The sequence below is a fragment of the Benincasa hispida genome, chromosome 4, assembly GCF_009727055.1.
Source record: "Benincasa hispida cultivar B227 chromosome 4, ASM972705v1, whole genome shotgun sequence".
NCBI lineage: Eukaryota > Viridiplantae > Streptophyta > Magnoliopsida > Cucurbitales > Cucurbitaceae > Benincasa > Benincasa hispida.
In genome coordinates, this window is record NC_052352.1 from 57087553 (window position 1) to 57105292 (window position 17740).

The 17740-nt window shown below is 35.1% G+C and overlaps 1 long non-coding RNA gene across 1 annotated transcript; it reads right to left on the bottom strand.

Moving 5' to 3' along the window:
* Positions 1-940: 940 nt before the first annotated feature.
* Positions 941-11599, bottom strand: LOC120076740. Its single transcript, XR_005481631.1, has 4 exons — positions 11046-11599; positions 5238-5391; positions 4601-5143; positions 941-1498 (listed from the first exon to the last, which is right to left on the bottom strand). It is a non-coding gene; the product is annotated as an uncharacterized LOC120076740 (long non-coding RNA).
* Positions 11600-17740: the final 6141 nt, after the last annotated feature.

Below are 17740 nucleotides of genomic sequence, written 5' to 3' on the forward strand. Positions count from 1 at the left end.
AGTACTTACCCCTTAGCCACAAATCATGAATCCTTGGGGTCTATGGGCATCAAAGGGGCAAGAAAAATCAAGAAATTGGACAGAAGAGAGGGAGAAATAGAGCAGGAATAGTGTGGCAGCCGAATGGTTGGAATGTAGTGACTTAAGCTCGGACAAATCGACTATTTATAGAATCTATTGCAGCATCGCGACACTACAAGCAGCATTGCGACACTGTCCTGTCTTCAGCAAGTCCGCTTCATGTTCATAGCATTGCAACACTCGATTTAGCATTAGACACTACCCTGTTCTGCACAAGTTCGGTAGCTACTGCCTTTCAGCGTTGTGCAATGCTTGATTTAGCGATGCAATCCGGTTGGGCATAATCTTCAATTTCCTTGGCCTACTTTCTCCTTTTGTGCAATTTACCTCCTAACTTGGCTCTTTAATTGTCTTTTTGTCCCCAACACTTCATTCAACCTCTCATACACTCGATTCGTACAAAATAATGAATTTAAACACATTAAATAGCATAATAATCCCGAATCAAATAGAGAAAGATAGCACATTTTCGATGCTATCACCCCAATCCTTTGAACTCACAAGTTTTTGTTCATGTTTATAACCTCAAATGGACTCCACCTCTCGATGAGTTAGCCACATATCATATCTATATGATGCATGATCTAGGTTATTTTGAATGTAAGGGTGTATTTATCTCTAAATACACTACTTAGTTGACTTAATGAATCCATAATCACTTACACTCTCAAGTAGTTTATTGTTACCACTTTGTTTTATTAGCTAGATGGAACCAAGAGTTGGACTTAAATCATACACTAAGCCAAAAGAACTTTCACTTATCATTAAGCTCGCCGAAATGATGATTAACTCATTCCAACTCACTAATGATTTAGCTACTCATTGTAAAAGAAATTAAAGTGCATAAGATGACGAAGAGGAAGATGGAAATCATGACGTGTATTAAGTGTCGATACTAATTGGTTATAAGATATAAGCAAGAAATACAGAGAATATATTAACAGAATAGTAAGACAAGAAGATGAATGGAGTGAAAATCAGTCAGCGACGATAGTCTCTTGCTTCCCGTCGAGCTAAAGTTATGGTGTTGTTGTGCAATGAGGCAAATGCGGTGAGCTTGAGGAGATGATGACTCTCTTGACCTTTTCTTCTCTGGCGGTGATCATGGGAGCGAGTGTTCTCGAGGAAGATCACCTCGGGAATGAATGAAATGTTCCTCACCGAATTAAGTCTGAAAATCTCTTTGTTTGTTTGAATCAATGCTCTCTCTTTCAGGTCCAATAAAAATAGGGTTAGGCATGGGAACCATTTTACCACTCAAGACAATAGTAGATGCAGCAGATAGCTTTTCACATAGGTTGTTGTAGTTGTCGGTGGACCCCTCTGATCCGTTTGATTATTCCTTCGCCACAATTGATCGTTCTACCACCTGATGGGTCCTACACATAACTTTTTCTCCCTTGCTTTCATATGTGACCTACACATTTAGCTAGTTTGTGATGTAATTTTCATAGGCTCTATATTTAAATTCAATGAGCACATGGAAGGAAATTTTGCCTTATTTTAATATGGTCTCAATGCTTTTCACATCAGCTACTCTTAAATATTCTAATTATAATAGATAATAACTAGTATAAATACATCAGCTACTCTTAAATATTCTAATTATAATAGATAATAACTAGTATAAATACAAGTTATCAGATAGTGAGGCTCCTCAACTAAATAGAGTTGTTAAAAGACTCAATAGAACCATCATGGAGAGAGTTAGATGTTAGCTGCCATATGCCTTGCTTCATGAGAAATGGCAGGCTGAAACAGTCTCCTATACAATCTCTACCTCAAATAAATGCCCACATGCCCCACTAAACTTCCTAACTCCAAAGGAGAAATGGTATAGTCATCCACCAAATCAAAATATGCTAGAGGTGTTTGGAAGTGTGGGTTATGTACATTAGTCCAAAGGAAAACTAAAAACTAGGACAATAAAGTGTATGTTTGTTGGCTTCACAAAAAGTACTATAGGTTACATGAAGAGATTTAACCTTTAGTACCCTTTGATAAAATGAACTAATGTACATAAAGGTTATTGCCCTAGCTTTTAGTTTTCCTTTGGACTAATTGAGAAAATGTACATAGGGCAATAACCTATTGAGAAAATGCGTGTTCACAGTAGAGATGTAATCTTCAAAGAAGATGAATCGTTCATGCTTAAAAATTAGAGTAGACATTCATGCTTAAAAATTAGAGTAGACCAAGACCCTTAAGGAATGAGTACTAAGTTTGAGGGGGAGCTACCCTTACACAGAGGATTTAATGACTCAAGAAGATCATGAAGATGAGTCAATTACACAAACCTTAGAAGAAGAAGAACCATAATAAGTTCCTAATTAAACTAACTTACAGAACTACGCCTTAGCTAGAGATAGACAAAGAAGAACTATCACACCTCCCATGATGTACTATCAAGTTATTTTTTTCATACGGAGAAGCAGACTTTACTTGTATAGCAGATGACACTAATGAAATGAAACCAAGCACCTTTGAGGAAGCAATCACTGGGCCTAATGCTCACAATTGGATGAGACAATGAACAATGAAATACATTCACTAGATGTGAACGAGACATGGACATTTATTGCTCTTCCTAAAGGCTACAAACCCATACCATCTAAATGGATATACAAATATAAAGAGCGTATACTAGGGGTTGAACCACCTAAATTCAAAACAAGGCTTGTTGCCAAGGGTTTTCAAAAAAGGAAGGAATAGATTACATTGAAAATTTTTCCCCTGAAGTCAAATAAACCTCCATAAGAATGTTATTTCCCTGGTGGTTCAAAACAACCTAGAGCATGATTAACTGGATGTAAAAACGACATTTTTTACATGGATACTTGACACAAAGAATCTACATGAAACAACCCTTAGGTTGCATTAAATAAGAAGATTAGGATTTAGTTTGTCAACAAAATAAGTCAATCTACAGGTTGAAACAAGCTCCTAGGTGTTGGTACTAGGGATTCGATGAGTTCATCCTATAGATTAGATTCTTATGAAGCAACTTTGACAACTATGTCTATATTAATTCAAATTCCCTTAAAGATAAAGTCTACTTATTCTCTATGTGGATGACATGATCCTTGCAGGGAGTTCTGAAAGTGAAATAAGCAAAGTTAAAGCTATGCTAAAAAGGAGAATTTGAAATGAAAAATCCAAGAATATACTTGGGGTTGAGATTGTCAGAAATAGGAACAAGGAAAAACTATCCCCTAGTCAATACAATTACTATGACAAAGTATTGAAGAAATTCAACAAGGAAGGGGCAAAATCAGTCACGACTTCAATTGCCCACCACTTCAAACGTTCTACAGCTAATTCACCTAAAGAAGATGATGAAGAACCCATTGAATTGACTACATGTCCAAAGTCCCCTATTCCCAAATAGTGGGAAGCTTATGTATCTAATGGTCTCAACTAGACCAGATATATCCTATGAAGCTAGCCTTGCCAATCGATATATGACCAATTGAAGGAGAAGACACAGGAAAGCTACAAATTGGATTCTCGAATATCTAAAGGGTACTAAAAAGGCCAGACTCCTTTATAAAAGGAGTGAATCTAGTAATCTTATGCTAATTGGCTTTGTTGATGTAGACTAAGCAGGTGATTTGGACGAAAGAAGGCCTCTATATTTCTTCCTAATAGGCAAAAATCTACTGAGTTAGAAGGTCACTCTCCAATTTTTCGTTGCATTATCAACAACAGAAGCTAAGTTTATAGCTTTATCAGAGGCAGTCAAAGAAGCATTATGGTTCAAAGGATTATTACAAGATTCTTGCATAAAACAAGACAGTTTCACAATCCTATATGTTAATCAAAATATAATTCATCTATCAAGAAATTCTCAACTCATAATAAAACAAGGCACATTGATGTGAAATACCACTTTGTGAGAAATCGTATAGAAGATGGAAAAATTGAAGTTGAAAAGGTTCATACCGATGACAACATAGCAGATATCTTAACAAAGTTCACAACACAACTTAAATTCCTAAAGTGCCTGGATCTGATAGGCTTTAACTTACTAGAAAAAGTACGAACAAAATAAAATCGGGAGCAAGAAGTTTTAGTAGAATTTCTTTTAAGCTGGAGTTTGTTAAGAAGAAACTAAAAGTTACTCAACTAAAGTGAAAGCAAGTAGTAAAAATATGGTTACAACTAAACTCAGTAACTACTTTCAATTCTTATAAATAACTCTTTTTAGTCTGTAGAAGAGCGTGATGTAAAACCTCAAAAGGTGAGAGAGAGTTGGAAGCTTATTTGTTGCATTTAAGGTGCTATAAAATCACCCTACCTTAATTCTTGATTGTCCTCGAGCAAGGTAGAAAAATATATCAAAATAAAATATTTTCTCAACTTAATGAATTATGACTCAAGTCTGAATGCACCCAAGAAAAATATTTGCAAGCAAGAAAATCATAAAAGTATATTTAGTCCATGAGACGATATTTAAAACACTCTTAACTTTTTCATGAATGAGAAAATGCAAAGTATTTCTTATTAGACTATAATAAACCTGGAAAATCTTAATATGGCCCTCAATTCGTTTTCCCTCATACTCCAACTCAAGCCGCCAACCTCAAGTATCCTAACAATCAAGAAAGTAATATATCAACTAAGGTGTTTGAATAAAAACTCTAAGGGTCGTAAACTTTCATTTCTTTTGTCTAGAGGCACTGGTTTTCACACATTCATCACAAGGACTCGTGCCTAGAACATTGGCTTTATGGATGTCCTGATTAATCACAGCAAAGGAAAATCTTTCTACATCTAGCTATGCATACTAAAGAAAATAATCTCAAATTGAAGCTAATGGCTAGTTTCTTAACAGTCCTTTTATAAATAGAAGTTACATGTACATTCTATTTTGACTTTTACATTTTTCTGTATCAAAATACTTGTAAGAAACTTATCTCTGTTTAAATCTTTAAGAAATAAAAGATCTCCCCTTTCTGTGGCCGTAGGCCTTGTGTTAGGCCGAAACATGTACATGATTGTTCTTCTCTCTTCTTCTTCTTTCTTCTCATTAATTTTCATGCTTGCTTTATTCCTTTGATCTCTGCAAAATCTCAAAGAAACAGATCGGTAAGGCAAGGGTTTCGAGAGAGAAGAAATTTTCTTTTTCAGAAAAGAAAAGAGGGTTTGAAGAATACCATCAAAATTGTCTTAGGCAGCTTCATCACTCCCATTGTTTTGAATTAGTGGAGTTTCCACATGTTGCATTCCAAGCCGAGAGGTGTGGCACTCTGTGTGCCTTTCATTTCACCTACCAACTTGTTTTGGGCTGGACTGCTCCTTCTCGTGGGCCTGTGAGACAAGATTAACCCAACAATCTGGTATCAGAACAAAAAGATATTAAAGACTTCAATTCTTGCAGCATCAAGATTACAAGATTCATTCAAGATGGCAGTAGCAAGGTATGAAGTAGAAAAATTCGATGGTAAAGGAGATTTTGGCCTCTGGAAGGCTAAAATAAAAGCAAACCTCGGTCAGCAAAAGGCTCACAAAGCCCTAATGGATCCATCTACTTTCCCAAATATTGTGACAACTCAAGAAAAAGAAGATTGGGAGCTGGCAGCCTATGGTACGTTAGTCCTAAATCTTAGTGATAATGTTTTAAGGTAAGTTATTGATCAAGAGACTGCCTATAGGATTTGGACAAAGTTGGAAGACCTATATGCCACTAAGGATCTTCCTAATAAAATATATCTTAGGGAGAAGTTTTTTACTTTTAAAATGGATTCTTCAAAAACTCTTTCTGATAATCTAGATGAGTTTAAAAAGATTGTTGCTGAATTTAAATATCTAGGGGAGAAAATAGGAGATGAAAATGAAGCTTATGTTCTTTTAAATTCCTTACCTGAATCCTATAGGGAAATAAAAAAATGCCTCGAAGTATGGAAGAGATAGCATAACCACTGATACAATAATTCATGCCTTAAGAACTAGGGAACTAGAGTTACAAGTAGTCAAGAAGGAACAACCTACTGGAGAAGGATTATTTGTAAAAGGAAATTTTAAACAAAATCAAACTAAGGACAAAAAACAATCTCAACAGAGGAAAACAAACCCAAACATAAAATCAAGTGTAAGTATTGAAAAAAGAAAGGGCATTTAATCAAAGATTATTTCATACTTAAAAGAAAAAATCAAGAGAAAGAAAAGGAATCAAAAGGTAAGCAACCAGAAGCTTCTGTAGTTGAAAGCTCCTATATCTACTCAGATGCCCTAGACTCAACTCTTGATAAGGTTACTCAAGTCAATCCCTTAGGTAAACATGATTGGGTTTTGGACTCCCGATGCACTTACCATATGACACCTATGAGACCCTGGTTTAATTCAGACAAAGAAATAGATGGGGAGATTATTTACATGGGGAATAACCAAGACTTTAAAATTGAAGGCATTTGGTCAGTCTCCATGAAACTAAAGGATGGGACTATCAAACTTCTAAGGAATGTGAGACATGTCCCACTCATTAAAAGAAACCTAATCTCCCTTTGTATGTTAGATGTTGTAGGGTGTGAATACAAGGGCAAGGGTAGAACTCTAGAGGTTCTTAAAGATTCTAAGGTAGTCCTTGTTGGGGTAAAGGTAAATGACTTGTTTGTTGTTAGAGGTGTAGAAATGATAAAAAAGGCATATGTTGCCACTCCTAATGATCTAACAGAAGCTGATGTATGACATAAAAGACTGTCTCATATAAGTGCCAAGGGACTAGAAGCTTTGTTTAAACAAGGAATTCTCCCAAATGGAATCTCAGACAAGCTAACTTTTTGTGAACATTGTGTTTTGGGTAAAGCTACTAGACATAGCTTTACCAAAGCACACCATTCAAATAAGTCAATCTTAGATTACATTCACTCAGACCTTTGGGGTCCAACTCAAACTCCTAGCCTAAGTGGTTCTAGGTATCTACTTTCCTTTATTGATGACTTCTCAAGGAAAAGCTGGGTTTTCTTTCTTAAATCTAAAGACCAAGTGTTTGATAAATTTAAAGAATGGAAGCTCATGATTGAGAAGTAAACCTCTAAGGAAATCAAATATCTAAGGACAGATAATGGGTTATAGTTATGTAGTGAAGAGTTTAATAAGTTCTGTAAGGAATCTGGCATAACTAGGCACAGAACAGTCAGATATACTCCCCAACAGAATAGGGTAGCTGAGAGACTCAATAGAACCATTATGGAAAGGGTCAGGTGCTTACTCTTAGATGCTATACTCAGTGAAAAGTATTGGGCTGAAGCTGCTAACTACACTGTTTACACCTTAAATAGATGCCCTCATGCATCCCTAAACTTTATGACTCCTAAAGAAAAATGGACAAAACATCCTCCAAACTTGGATAGCCTAAGAGTTTTTGGATGTGTGGGTTATATACATCAAAATCAGGGGAAGCTAAAGTCTAGGGTTGTGAAATGCATGTTTGTTGGGTTTACTAATGTTGTAAACAATAAGATGTGGAACCCAACTAAAAAGAGGTTTGTAGTCAGTAGGGATGTTACCTTTAGAGAAAGGGAAATGTTCATGCAAAAGAAGAAGACTACAATAGAGGTTCCTAGAAGCCTTTCAACTAGGATTGAGGTGGAGGCTAAAAAAGACAAGTCTGTAGACCAAAATTCCTCTAATGAATCAGAAGAAGAAGAAGTTGAAGATCAACAAGAAGAAATCATTGAAGCTCAACCTGATTTGAGTCAGTACTCTCTAGCTAGGGATAGGTAGAGAAGAGTGATGATTCCACCAGCTAGGTATACAGAAACAAACTACATTAAACTAGTTTTAAATGCAACCATAGCACCTAATGACTAGGAACATGCCAATTTTGAGGAGGCTATGAGCTACCCTCTAGGAACTGGATTGAAGCTATATGTGAAGAAATGCAATCACTAAGTGTGAATGACACTTGGACTTTAACACCCCTTCCTAAAGGGTGCAAAGAAATAGCTTCTAAATGGATCTATAAGCTAAAGGATGGAGCCACTAAGGATGAAAAGCCTAGGTATAAAACTAGGTTAGTGGCCAAAGGCTTCACTCAAAGGGAAGGGATAGATTACTCTGAAATTTTCTCACCAGTAGTCAAGAAAACATCTATTAGACTTCTTCTATCACTAGTTGCTCAATATAATCTTGAACTAGATCAACTAGATGTTAAAACAGCTTTCTTACATGGTTATTAAATGAGGTTATTTACATGGTTCAACCAAAAGATTTTGTTGAAAAGGGCAAAGACGATCTGTATTGTCTCCTAAATTAGTCCATTTATGGCCTTAAGCAGTCTCCTAGATGTTGGTATAGGAGGTTCAATGACTACATTGAAAGTATTGGTTTTAAGAAAAGCAACTATGACATCTGCACCTATATTAATTCTACCTCTTATAAGAATAAGGTATATCTTCTCCTATGTGTGGATGGCATGTTGCTAGTTGGGACCACCAAAGAAGATCTAAATCATGTAAAAAATCTCCTAAAGAGAGAATTTGACATGAAAGATATGGGTCAGTCTAAAAGGATCCTTAGGATTGAAATAGAAAGAGACAGGGGATCCTCTACCCTAAGCATTAACTAAGCAAACTACTGTGATAAGGTAATCAGAAGGTTTAATTTGTCTAATGCTAAACAAGTGACTATCCTTATTGCTCAACACTTTAAACATTCCGCAGACAATTCACATAAAGAAACTGACATAGAACACTAAAAACAGATGCAAATGGTGCCCTATAGCCAGGCTATAGGAAGTCTAATGTACCTCATGATCTCTACTAGGCCTGACCTATCCTATTGTGCAAGTCTTATTAGCAGATTTATGTCAAATCCAGGGAAAAGGCATAGGAAAGCTACTAAATGGATCCTTAGATATCTAATTTGGTCTAAACAGTCCAAACTAGTCTATAGAAGTGTTAAACTAACAAACTTTGTGGATATGTAGACTCTGATTTTGCAGGTGATCAAGATAAGAGAAGGTCCTTAACAGGGTATCTTTTCTTATATGGCTCAAATTTACTAAGTTGGAAAGCTAACCTACAATCTATAACTGCCCTATCTATTGGGTTTTATGTCCTAAAACTCGTGGTATGTAAACAATGGAGCTTATTTTGAAAATTCAATAAAGGTGTTATTGAATAGATCTATTACTTGAATAGAAATCCAATAAACCTAAAAGTCCCTTGACTATTGGCTGAGTACTTGAACTTTATGTGGAGACAAAGGTGGATCAGGTTCAAGTAAATAGTCAAAATGATCTATAGTACCTGGATAAGGTTGGGTACCTTATTCTGGTAACACTATTGGATACGGCCTGCTCTGTAGTTGTTACAAGGAGTTGTAAAGTGCTACAAACGAAGTGATCCTAATTCGTTCATGTTAGACATGAGAAGTGGGGTGTCCTTGTGCAAAAGAGTTTGTACAAGATCGGACCACGAAATAAGTCACTCTTACTTTATAATGCTGTTTACTGTTTAAGACTGACTATTTCAAAGCGATGACCTAGGTAACTTGACCTTAATCCTGAGCTAACTATGAACTTCTGTTTATCTAAGATTACCCTTAGATTTGCATAGGTGAGGGTTGGCTCAACAGCACTGGCTCAATATGACTGCCATTTCATGGGTAAGACTGGATAGATAATTGGGGGCATAGGGTGCTAGAGGGAATTCACTCCTACCCGCTTTAGAGATAGTAGAGATGTTGTTCCCTTAAGTGCTGATTCTGGGGCTTGAACAAGGGATCCCGCCCTCTCCTTTGGTATGAGAGGGACTCGGTTTTGTGATTGGATCACAAAACAATTGTTCAACTATGGGCTTTAGTGGATTGATCCATTAGTTAACAAATGAGGATTAGATCAGTCTAATGAGTTTATCCGATTAATCTCGGATTGTTGGAGCCCATGATCTGTAGGTCCATGAGGTCCCCCTACTAGCTCAAAAATGGATTAGCTCTAGAGTAGCGTGATAAGTTAATTTGAAACGTTCAAATTAGAATCAAACAGAATTGGAGAAAATATATTTAAATATGATTTAAATATATCAAGATGAATTTGTGTAAAAATAATTTAATATTGGATATTAAATTAGTTAGAATTATTTAAATTGTTTAAATATTTATTTATTAATTTTATTGGAAAATTAATTTATGAAATTAATTTTTAAAATTAATAAATCTTGATTTTAGAAACAAAATATAATTTTAAAATCAAAATATAGTTTTGAAAATTCAAAATTACACAAAACTTTAAAATGGGTTTTTCAAAGTTCGTCTTCAAGTAGCTTACAAGGAACCCACTCCTTTGGTTTACTCCAAGCATGAGTTGCATCCTATGCAGTACATCTCTTTGCATGATAGTCTGCAATATATTGAAGAGACTGGAGTGAAGAATGCAAGAGGAACCGACTGAGTTTTTGTTGAAAAATTGGGATAAAGAAGGTGTTCTTCAATGGGTTCTGTTCAGTGAGCTTTCTCCATATTTCCTTTGATTCCAACTTATTTTGAGTCTCACAACTCAATCTAGAGAACCAAGAGGATAGTAGGAAAGATCTTGTGGTGGTCTACGCAAGGATTCAGAGGATTTTATAGCTGGAAATAGAGATTTCGTTGGTTCGACCAAGGTACGTTCATGAAACCCATTATACTCTATTTTTAGCATGTTTCTTTTCGACTAAAATTAATGAATTAGAATGCTTATGAATCCTGATTTCTTCCAATGCGTGCTGGTGTTGATCCACCACTTTCTTCTACTGAAGCTAAATACCCCTATCAGAAGTAGTAAAAGAGGCATTGTTGTTAAAGGGCTTGCTAGAAGACTTGGTATCAGTCAAATAGTAGTTAAGATCTACTGTTTTAACTAAAGTGCAATCCATCTTTTCAAAAACCCACAATATCACCCAAGGACAAAGCATATCGACATAAAATACCATTTTGTAAGAGAGAATCGAAAAAGGACAAATAGAAATTGTAAAGGTTCATACCTCTGAAAATGTTGCAGACATGCTTACCAAGCCGGTTCCGAAGCTCAAGCTCAGCAAGTGTCTTGACCTTATCGGCTTCGTTCTACCTGAAAAAGGTTAATCAGAGGTTAGATTTGGAAGGGAGAAGATTTACAGAGTTGAGATTAAGGTGTTTGATTTAAAGAAAATAATCTCAAATTGAAGCCAACGAATAGTTTCTTAATAGTCCTTTTATAACAGAAATGTACTCATATAAATAGAAGTTACATGTACATTCTATTACGACTTTTACATTTTTCTGTATCAAAATACTTGTAAGAAACTTATCTCTGTTTAAATTTTCAAGAAATAAAAGATCTCCCCTTTCTGTGGCCGTAGGCCTTGTGTTAGGCCGAAACACGTACATGATTGTGCTTCTCTCTTCTTCTTCTTTCTTCTCATTAATTTTCATGCTTGCTTTCTTCCTTTGATCTCTGCAAAATCTCAAAGAAATAGATCGGTAAGGCAAGGGTTTCGAGAGAGAAGAAATTTTCTTTTTCAGAAAAGAAAAGAGGGTTTGAAGAATACAATCAAAATTGTCTTAGGCGGCTTCATCACTCCCACTGTTTCGAATTAGTGGAGTTTCCACGTGTTGCATTCCAAGCCGAGAGGTGTGGCACTCTGTGTGCCTTTCTTTTCACCTACCAACTTGTTTTGGGCTGGACTGCTCCTTCTCGTGGGCCTGTGAGACAAGATTAAACCAACACATGCACATTACAAGTTTATATTTTCTTTTTCTCATTCTTTCTCATTCCTTTTTTTTTCTTTTAAGCTGAAATTTCTTTTTTATCCTGCATATCAAAACCATTTTCTTTTCTCATTTAGTACATTTAACCCATCATGCAAGACACTTTATAATCAGTGGTATCTTTCATGGTGACAGCAAAAATATAGACTGTATAAGTCAATTCTAACTTCAAAAGGACCTAAGATTGAGGGGCAAAGAATTTAAACATACATGATAAACAAGAAATTCTTTTAAAATGGGCTAAAATCATTAATATACCTCAAATTTTCTAAAACAAAAACAAGGTCAAAAGAAAAACATCATATTGTCAACTCTTAATATCATAAATCAAATAATCATAGTGATTGGACTAGAAAATGGAGCTGTTGTAGAGTCCTTTTCGACCGTTACATACATTTAAAATACCGATCATTACAACTTTTACTATTTATGGACTAGTGATAAGACTGAGTCAACCCGCAAGAAAGTGCAAGATGTGTTTTACTTTGCCAATTACCTAATTAAAGTAGTAAACGAAGGAGGGGGGTTGGTGGGGATAGAAATATAAAATGCAAAAAATAAAGGATAACTGGTAAATGTAACCTTAGATTGGAGTATCTAGTCAAGAAGCAAGAAGATTTTTTTTTATGCAATTTCAATCATTTAACTCTCTTAATTAAACATGTATTTGATTTATATTAGCACAACGACTTGTTTCACTCAACCAATTCATACGTGTAGCACCAAATCATTGGATAAGCTAAGCAAGTGTCCTAACTATTAACAGAAGTTAATGCCCTAATTAAATTAAATGAATTTTTTCTTACTGGGTTCAATAGTGTCTGTATAAGACTAACATTTGCATAAAGATTAAGGATTCCATTATGTGGTTAAGTCAATTGGGTAGCCTAATTAACTAACCAAATTATCTTTGAATCTAGATTGAGCAATACATTCAAAGCTCTATGCGTAGCTTATATTCCTTAGCATCAATTGATTCAACCTTTGCTACTTGTTTGATTTAAGCTAGACGAAACAAATTTGTGTTTAGAGTGTTAATCCATTTACAAAATACAAGTCTAAATAAAAAAAGATTCAAAGAGGATTAAATCACAATACATTAGTTCAATAAAAAAAAGTCTAAAAAAGTTTACATAGGATTTCAAAAAGTTAACTAGAAAACTACTAACCTCAACACTCCATGATGATGTAGAAGAAGTTAGGAAGCATTCAATCTTTGATTACAACCCAAAATAATTTACTAGAAACTAAAGAAAAAGCAGGGGAAGAAGAAAAAGGGACAAGTGGATGTATTTATCTTCATATCCTTTGATAAAAACCCTAAAATCAAATGTAGAAATTCATAAAAATCGATTCAGCGCCGGGACATTGTGGATAGCACCAGGCTCAAATCCATTTTTTGTAGCCACGCTTGGCGCGACGATTGTTGCTGTTACACTCTGCCTCCGTTCATGCGCGCGCACATGCTTACCTTGCCTCTGTATGTTGTGCGCGGACTGTACGTGATGCATGTTGCTCACAACATGTGCACACCTGAAGATGGTGAGTGCTACAGTACCATAGGATAGTGTCGTAGCACCTCTCGGATGGTATGCCTCTTAACTCGTGCTGAGCATAGAGTCGAGGCATTGGCGCTGTGCCTTCCTTGGGCATTTTTTGTGTTTTTCTTGTCTCTTAAGATTAGATGTTCGGTATAGCTTCTAATAGCTCGTTAACCCATACGATAAATAAGACTCCATAATTCAAGAATTTTTTAAGATCCTATAAATATAAACAATTAAGCATATTAAACATAATAAATAAGAGAGATTATAGGCACCAAAATAGCTCTCAAATAACAATTAATAATTAGTCCGAGCTAGGTTAGGACTCAACCAAATTCATAGCACCTAAACTACCCACCCCAACTTTTGAATTATAAATTGTTTCAATGTATAAAATAGTAAAAAGTGAGAATGAAAATGAAAAGGGAACATAAAACCTCCCCTTGAATGTTGGAGTGCACGAGATGGTGGTAATGTTTTGCTTCCCTCCATCTTTTCTTTATCACCTATTGAAAGAAAAGAAAAAGAAAGAGAAACTAAGAAAGCAAAAATATTCTAAACTAGAAATCAATAAAATTCAAAACTTCTGACTGTCTCCAGGTAGTGTAAATTTTTAACATCGTTAAGCTTAATGAAATTAGGCTCGATCATATACAGTCAAAGTTGATCGCCTTGGTTTATCCTTTATCTTGACTTTCCTTGGTTGTCCACTATCTTGTAAAGTAAATAACTCAATTAAAAAAGAAGGAAAATAAAACTGTCGCTCATGCTCAGTAGAAAAGACTCATTATCCGCATCATTTTTTTCTTTGGAAGTTTTTAGAAAAGGCCTTCCTAACAATATAGAAGTCCATGAGGGAGAATTATTTTCATTCACATTAATTACATAAAAATTTGAGGGGAAAACTAAGTCATTTACTCTATGGCTTAACTAAAGAAAATGGTTAGGCAATTGAACTAAAATGCCAAAAGCATACAAGTCATGTAATCTAAGCTCGTAATTGATGGATGCATGCATTAAAAATATTTTCTTACCTATCTGACAAGGTAAGTAAAACATACCCGAATCGCCGCATTTAACTGGTAGGTTATCTAGGTTAATGTTTTTATCTGATAAGAAGCGTGAGTCCCCTTGATTTTTCCAATGTGGGATTCTCAACAAGGAATAGTTAACCTATGTGGAAAATGAGCATGAGGAATGTAAGAATTTAAATTCAAAGTAGATCAAATCTTATCCCATGTCTCATGGGTTGTGCTGGTCTTTCAGGCTCTTCCTCAGGTTCTTCTTCTTTTTACTCATTAATCATTGTAGAAGCTGCAACAGAAGAGACTTCATTATAGCTTACCTTCATAATAGAACTCATACTGTAGAGTTGATGCTCTTGTTGGGAAGGAAGCTTCTCATACGGAGTGTCCTACTTACTGAGAATGGTGGCCAACTAACTGATTTGATTGGCCATGTGCTGCATCCCAGCATGAGTCTCTTGCTGAAATTTCAATGTATCATGCTAAAGTCTCATTGTAGTTTCTACCAAAGTCTTCATTATGTTCTCGAAAGATATACCTAAATAACTCTACCAATTACCTCGACTTCCCCCAACAGTTTTGATTATTCCTATTGTATCGTCTCCGTTGGTGATTTCCAGCATACTTTACCTCCACAATAGATTCTTGAGGCTGTGCTTTTGCTAGTACAACGTGTTTCACAAAAGCAGTTAAGGAAGCTAATTCAAAGTTAAGTGCTTTTAGCTCTTATAAAGACAACATGCCAGAAGCTTGCGTTCGGAACTCCGGTGAGTTTCAACCATCGTGGAGATCAACTTTTTAGCCTTAATAGAAGTGTTGCTCACCAAATCTCCTCTAGTTGCTGCAACTATAGTGCTCCCATCATTAGGAATCAGTCCTTCATAGAAGTATTGGATCAAGAGGTGATCTAAGATTCGATGATTTGGGAAGCTAATATAGAGGCATTTGAAACACTCCCAATACTTGTACAATGCATCTACATACATTTCGAATGATCACATAAATTTCCTTTATGATGCTTGTAGCTCTTAAGGCAAGAAAAAATTCCTCTAGGAATTACTTCTTCAAGTCATTCCAGGTAGTGGCTTATTCGAAGTGGAGATAATAGAGCCAATCTTATGCATTGTCCTTCAGTGAGAAGGGAAACACTCTCATGTTGATTCGTTCTTCGGTCAGTCCATGTGTCCCAAAAGCTATAAGTGAATAAGACCATGCTATGTTCAAATGTACCTGTCGTCTTGAGGTAAGTGATGTATCTGGATAATAAGTCATGTCTAGCTCCGTCAACTGTCTCAATGTCCTCTTAGCCATCGTTATGTTAACAAGGGTTTCGATGTCAATATTAACTAGTTCAACTTGCCTTCCTGCTCCAACGACCTCTCTTGCTTCTCACCTGAGTCATCCCTCTGCAACATTAATATCTGCAAAAAAACGTGAATGCTCCAACCTCCAAGAGCACGGGTTATACAATTGTTGGGATTGGTATCTTAAATCTCTCTTGTATTCTTGTATTTTGTAAATATTGTATAAACAAATTTTTATTAATAAAATAATTATTATTTTATGAGCATTTACTCATCCAATAAACTAAGATCCTAGGTTATTTTATGTAATTTAAACATGTATGTAGAGACATACAAGTGCATCATGTTTAAATGATAACCTAAATGGTCTGTAATAGATGGATAAGGCTGGGTACCTTATCTTAGTGATACTATGGATATAACCCGCTTTGTAGATGTTACAAGTGTTGTAAAGTGCTACAAATTATCTGATCCTAATCATTCATGTGGAGATATGTGAGTGGAGGTATCCTATACAAAGAGTTCGTATAAGACCAGACCACGAAATGACTTGTATCATTATATAACGACGTTAATAATAGAGACTTGCATTTCACCAGGATGATCCGTGATATGACCTGAATCCTGAGTGAGTTGTGAAATTCTACCTATGAAGGCGGTCCTTTGATTCGCACGGGTGAGAGGGTCAAATCGCCGACTCAATATACCTACCATTTTAAGAATTCGTTTGATTAGGGAGCTGGGAAACAGCTACAGAAGATGGAATTCACTCCTTCCCTGATGTTGAGGTAAATAAATAATTTTCTCCCTTTAGGGATGATTCCAGAGCTTGAACAATGTCGCCACACCCTCTCTTGGTCCGAGAGGGATATGGTCATAGTTGGACTATGACTTATTGTTTATTAGAGATATCAGTGGTACTTAAAGACTTAGATTACTATAGGGGCAAATCGATAATTTTGGCCCAACTATACTTATGAGCAATTTGTGAATGGTCATCACACTATTGACTGGTTATATCCAGTGGACATAGAAATATATTCGTAGTGCGAAGAGTGCAGCTGTCAGTCTTTTAGTGGAATGACCAGTAGTTAATGGATGTTGGGTAATTTAATTAAAGAATTTAATTAATTATTCAAGTACCATTGGAGTTTCAAATTACGAGTCCATAAGGTCCCCTCTGTAGCTCAACAGGGATTATTGAGAATTAATTTTGGATTAATTTGAATTGTTCAAATTAATTGAAAGAATTAATTATATATAATATAATTAATTAAATTAATTATCTGTGATATAGTTAATGTAATGTATTCGATACATTATAACATAAAGATTACTTTGAGAGGAATTAAATATTTGAATATGATTCAAATACTAATTATAGAATGAAATTCATATAATTAAACTTAATATAAATATGATTTATTTTAAATACCATGCATTGTTGAAAGAAAATAAAACTATAGGTTATATTGTATTTGATACAATATAAAAACTATAGGTTATGTGTTATATTTGATATAACATATAATATGTATATATATATATATATATATATATATATATAAAATAAGTTATTATTTGTATATATATAAGTTAGTTATTATATATATATAATTATTAGTTAAATAAAATTAATTTTAATTTTAATTTAATTAAAGGGAGGGACTTACAACTCCTTCCCCTTAATTCTCTCTCAATTAGAATGTGAGAGAGGGTTCGGTTTTGACTAATCATCTTCTTCTTCTCTCTGAGAGTCAGTGAGTGATCTCTGGAAATATTCTCCAAGAACAGAGAAGAAAAATTATTCTTCTTCATCCTCTCAAATCTTTCCTTCTCTTCCAAAATTACAAAGTCCACAACTCCTGGATTCTCATTCCCAAGAGAATACAGAGGTTGACCTTTTGATGGTGGCCATTTATATTTGCTAGAAGTTTTTTTTTTTTTTGGAAATGGAGATCTCAATGAAGGGTTCGTGATTCGGATCAAGAGAATACGTGAAGAATTATTTGCCTACAAGGGTAAGTCAATTTCTTCCATAATTCTTCTGTGAATT